We start from the raw sequence: 6,285 nt of genomic DNA, 5'->3' as shown, positions 1-6,285 counted from the left end.
CAAACTGACTGTGTGTCTGAATAGAGTATGAGAAGAGAGAACATTTGTTTTCATGTACATGCCGGTTGAAAACCGTCTTGCAGTGAGTGAAGTGTGAAAAAGAACGTAAAAATAAACTTTTTTAACCTAATTTTGTATATTTTGGCTCATAAATAAAACTAAACTCTGTCATTTTGATTGTTAGCGTGTTAGCATGCTGCTACAAAGCACCAAATGTGCTGAAGCATAGCCTGGTTAGCTTACCTGTTAGCTTCTATGTTGACAGCATTAATATTTTAATGAAATAAACTTTTCATTTAAAACAAAACTGTTTAGAGGATTAAAATGCTGATAGGAGCTAAATGCTCTTCATTTTACCAAGTGATCTGGTTTTGTGTTTATCATTTCCAGCCTGGTAGAACGTTGTCGTCAGCTCTGAGCCGCTGTTTGAACACATCATGAAAATAAATAAAAGTCTACTGAAAACCAGAGATTCATTTCAATGGAACTAATTTCACAAAATAAGGTCCACCATCCCAAAAACCTCTAACCACGTTGAACGAAAGTGTGAGCGCCTCGTGAAAACTAATCTATGCAACAGTCCATGAAGAACATTTTCACTGATTCCGTGTTGGTTGTTTTAGCGAGTTTGACAGGAACTTCCTCCCCGGTTGTCTGTGTAGATCTGAATGTTATTGGTGTGTTGTGAATCACTGGTGCACGACAATAGTCAATACCCAGTGGTTGTCCAGCAGAGTCATTCCTGTCTGCGCCAGGCTGCGTCGGCTCGGCCGCGGGCCTGTCAGGACCGTCGGGCGCACGAGTTTGATGTGATAATTCCCAGGCAGTGAACACGAGGCCCTGTGCATGTCCCCCGTCTCTGCCTCACTGCACCCCCCCCCCCCCCCCCGTCATCTGGGCTCATCTGGAAGCAGAGTATGCTTGTGGATGTGGCCTTCGGTTCGTGCTTCTGTGCGTCTGTGCATACTGGAGGGTCGATGGTAAATAAAAGATCGGCGGTCCGCGCGTGTCTGCGTGTGTGTATCAATGTGCGCATTACACATGTGTAGCTCCGACGCACCAGCACGCTGCCGCACTGCTGCTCGTCGTGGGGGAAATCAGATCAATTTGCTTCGTATCACAATGTGGTGTTCAGGCGCTGTGGCTTGACTTAAGGTTTAATGGTGTGGCGACGCAGAGTCCAAACTACACCTGCTCACAGGCTTAAGATGAGTAGAGCTGAGACTTGTGCGCTGATTTGCAGTGGGACTCGGCCTACGCGGGGGGCACGCCACTTTTCCTTCTGACAATGTATTCCCAGCTGGATTTCCTCTGTCTCATTTGGTATTCATCGGCCCGTTGGAGTTTTAAGTCAGACAGCAGAATGCCAATGGTGGATGTAAAGGGGATAACTAGAGGAGTGGATAGTTAGGCATTAAGTCTGGGATTTTGAAACCAGCGTCGTTGTGTTTCCATCTTGCTGTTCAAACTACGTTTGGGTCAGAGACTGTAGCTTTGGTCAAAACGCCACGTGTGCTGTCTCCAATTCGTAGAAAAATAGTATAACAGCTGTAAAGTAGAATGGATTGCTTTATAATCCAATCACACACGCACACACACAAAAACACGCAAATACACATAAAATGCATGCTGACGGAGTTAATTGCCAGCTGGTGAGAAAGTCAATAGTGATAGGCTTATTATTACCTTATTATGTTCTATTTCGATCACTGTGCTTCTCCTTCCTTGGGGTTCTAGCAGAACTTTGCTCCTTCTAGAGACCCTGGTGTAAAACACATTTTGACAACTGTGAAATACCAATAAATATCTAGAAGGCTATCTTGTTATTAAGATGAATCAAAATTCATGGCTGCTTAGTATTCCTGCTTTTCCATTCCAGCGATGTTGCCACAGCCCCGAGCAAATGGCCATCTGTCGGTGGAGATCACAATCCAGCAGTCGGAGTCATCATTCCCTGCCTGTGCTGGTGTGTTAGGAGGGGCGGGCATTTGGTTATTGGGAGAGATCACAGCCAAGGAAAATCACAGCGTCAAAGCAGCAGGTAGAGATGTTTATTCAGGACAGTGAGACAGTGAGACAGTGATACAGATCTGTGTCCATCCTGAGAGATGTGTTACATTTATGATCCATGCACAGCGTGCCGGTTGTTACAAGTCCTCCACATCCAGCTTGTGATCCTCTCACAGAGTTTGACATGAACGGCACAAAGCCTCAGCTCCGTGGAAACAGCAGAAGCAGTTTGTTGGGCTTTATTACTACAGACCTCAATACAGTCTCTCATTTATGTATGTTCCTATCACTCTAAAATTGTTTGTCCTGAGAAATGTTTAAAAGAAAACACAGCTCTGTGCTGTCATGCTCTTTTCTCATTATGCTACTTTGCATTTTAAGCCTCTTAAATTGAGCTGTAATGAATTGTCTAGCAGGACACTTTGTTTCTTAAGAGGAGTATAGCTATGATTAGAAGGCATTACTATGACGAGTGTTCATTTAATTACTATTACAAATTATATCATAATTGTCAAACTTTTGCTGACTCCTGTTTTAATTACAGCTGGTTGCAGCCAATGTGCAGTGATCCCCGGCAAATTAAAAATCCCCTTTCTGTCCCAGTGTGCTTTAACCATCCATTTTCTGTGCCATCCTGCCCCGTAATAGCCATGGCAGATTAATTGGTGTCTCTCAGCCTTGCTGACTGCCAGGAGTAATGTGAGGGATGTTCGCCCACCTGACTGAAAATTGGACCATTTAGCTTTCTGTCATGGTTCACATAGCTTTCTCATCTTTATATCAATGCGCCCATATTAACCTAAATAACACCAGGCAACAATATGTGGCTCCCACCCTCTACTCGAGAATTTTGAGTCAGTACAGGATAAAAGATCCCAAATTTTTTTGTCAGTCAATTAAGCATCTGTCTAATATGGTTACAACTGTGTGTATGTGGTCCACTGCCCCACGGATGCAGGCCATTTCTGGCAAAGACAGACCTGGATACGCAAGCAGTTCATCAGGCACAGATGGCTCAGCCAACCATCATCACATCATTAAAAGATCACATCATATCGGACCCTGATGCTAAGGAGAAGGAAGAGATTTGACATTAAGTATAAAGTGCAAAGCATGGCTTCATGGGGTTAAAGTTTCTTTAATGATGGCCCTCCTCCTTGATGCAGTATGGGTTGTTTTCTGAATCGATGTTCTCCTAAATGGGAGCACAGTGAGAGCACAATGCAGTATTGCTGTCCATTTCAGGGTCTGGGCGAACCACAGTCCACCGTATTTTGGAGCGAGTCAACGCAGCATAGTACAAGGCTTGCTTGTGTTTACTGCTGCTTTTCTGTGGCGGCGGCGCGTGTAGTACACACATACACAGGATAATGCAATGTGAAAAGGTTGCTTCCCTAGTATGGTCCAACTGAGAATCATCACCCGAGGCTGAAGCTCTGTGCACTGCTAAAAAAACGTCTCTTAAAACGACCTTATTTAAGTCCCAGAAACAAAAAATATTCATGCCGTATTTTAAAAGATCCTCTCTCGAGCTCCAGGCCACACAAATCATTCAAGGCATCATGTCGAAGGCCATCGCCTACATACAATTCACAGTTTGGACATCCTGGACAAAATCATGTCAGTAATTATATCTAAATCATTATCGAGACGAGACATTTTACAAACTTAAATAACTGAATTCACCGAGTGTTCACATACTCCTGGCACTTTCACAAGGGGATATTTCACAGCCGTTTAAAATATTCATGGTGGCGTAGGATTAAATTGGTTATCATCTCATCTCTGTTCACTGCTACTGTGCCCTTAGGTTTGTTAAGCTTCAGCATCATTCTCAGATTTAAAAAGTGTTGAAACCAGAGTGAAAATGTGTGACATGCAGACACTATGTGCCATGACAGATCGGAGGAAACAGGACTTTACTGTCATTGAACTATTACAAACAAGTTGGGCAACATTCAAACTTTTATGGGATGTATTTACGTATGACACAGCAGAAACCAGTGACAGGTTAAAACAAGCTAAATGTGACCTTGTGCATCAGTGTCTACTGTGTCTGCTTCCCGTCTCAAATGTAGCTCCAATAAGTACAACCAGCGCCGAGGGGCTAATTAGTGGAGCTCACCTGTGTGTGTGCAGCTCTCTCAGGTAGACTTCTGTCTGGGCTCATTGTCATCCACCTTACTGCTGCTCTTCCAGCTAGACTGTTTAGTGCAGATGTCTTGTTTCAAGTTACTTTCCTGCTTACACTGAACTTGATTAAAAAGCTTCTGACTCTACTTGACTCCTCATAAACTCGCAGTGTAAACTGAATATTTGTGACCACGTTTTCTGTCCCAGATAAAGTATGAAAACTTCCGCCTCCGTGTTGGAATTTTTGTCAGCGGGTCATTATTGATTTTGGGAAATCTCCTCCATGACTTGATCTTAAAAAGTAGTTTTGCACAGCTATTAAATCTGGATATTTTATCAAGATTAACGGTATTTAGCCAAAGCGTAGATTTTTACATATTGCAATTAAACATTCCCACTGTCTCCCGGCACTTTATGGGTGCAGAGAAAAGCTGTGATTACTCCCAATGAGCTCTGCGGTTCTGGCTCCGCCGGTCCACACTCAGGAAGCTGCACTAATTAATCAGTTGCTTGGCAACATCTGGCCATGTGCTTGATTTATGGAAAACAGTAACACGTGTTATGGTGGGACATGAATGGGTGGAGGTTGAGTTATCACGCAGCCCGTCAGGCCCTCTGTTAAAAAACGTCCTATTCGACACCGGCATAAAATCATTAAACAGGACATTTATTAAATAATACTTACGAGCAGGAGAAAGACTTCACAAACGAACAAGTCCTGCGTCAAGACAACTGAAAGGTAATCTTCTCCAGCACCAAAATATATAGCTGAAAGATAACATTATAGTTTTGCACCACACGTCACCAGGAGCTCGTCTTAAGCGCATCTTCTATCAGCTGACCTGACGTACACAGTTAGCATTGTTAGAGGGTACAGACACTCGGCTGTCCTAGAGGCCCTGCTGACTACGACATGACGTTAATGCAGTTTTTCCAGCACCCTCTCACACTGTTTACACATCTGGCAGCAGATTTGAGCTTGACTGGGACATTTACATATTAAGGCCTCTGGATTTGAGCAGCTGATTTGTTTTATATTGTAAATGAGCACAATGCCCTCAAGGATGTTTCAACTCCAGCCCTATTTTTATAAAAATTACTTCATTAGATCTCTCTCACACACACACACACACACACACACACACACACTGCACAGCCATTATTGCGAAAGAAAAAGCGTGCAAAACATTCATGCGTGTACGGATAAGATAAATAGAGGCTTTCTGCCTGCATAAATATTTCCCTCACATCTTCATTAATCCCCCGTATTATAGTCAAACAAAGCTTAACTACAAAGCAGAGATTTCCAGTGGGTTTCTCCAATTATTGTCAAGCGCTGTCCTGTTTTTCCCCAAATCCTCTGGTAGCTTGCTTGTACCTGTAGGGACATGGCCGTCATCCAGGGAGCCGTGTTGCTTCACATTTTGCGGACCGTTCCCTTGGCATGTGTCTGTTTGTACAAAAAACAAAAAAAAGGACAAAAAAAGAAAGCGTCTGTGGCATCTGCATGGCACTCAGCCAGCTCATTCCAAACAATTGGCTCTTCACCTGCAGTTTTGACATCTATGTCACCTCTCAGAAACCTCAGAGTGACACACTGCTGAATCTGTCAGCTGATCCGAAGCTGTGTTTCCTGTTTCTATATTAGGCCCGGTGTGTGTTCTAAATTCTTCTAAACTTCTAAATTTGCATTTCTTTGAATGCTGCTTTCTTTTTCCGTCTCCCACTACATCCGAGCAGACAGAAAATCTTCACTTTCCCGGAGAGGACCTTGTGGTGAGCTGGGATGGAGCACGCTGCAGTGTGTCTCACTGAGCTCAGGGAAACTCATTCATCACAGCTCACTAAATAAATCAGGAAATCCTTAATTGCATTTCATAGCAGTCAAAATTAGGAATCAAGGAGCTTGTTTTTTGTACGCTGCTGTAATTGCATGATAGTCACAAATGCAATTACTCCAATCTTTTCTGCTCTGATTCAATTCCAGTTTGTGCTCTTCCTGTCATATCCCCAATGTTTCATCGAATATTTTGACAATGTTTCAAATTCACAAGTAGACAAGAGAGAGAAAGTGAAGAGTAACTGAGTGTCATTTAAAATGAATATTTTATTGAGCACTCATTACGTAGCTGCTTTCTATTT

The sequence above is a fragment of the Gasterosteus aculeatus genome, chromosome X (assembly GCF_964276395.1).
Source record: "Gasterosteus aculeatus chromosome X, fGasAcu3.hap1.1, whole genome shotgun sequence".
NCBI classification, from domain to species: domain Eukaryota; kingdom Metazoa; phylum Chordata; class Actinopteri; order Perciformes; family Gasterosteidae; genus Gasterosteus; species Gasterosteus aculeatus.
Note: the sequence above shows the minus strand (reverse complement) of the source record.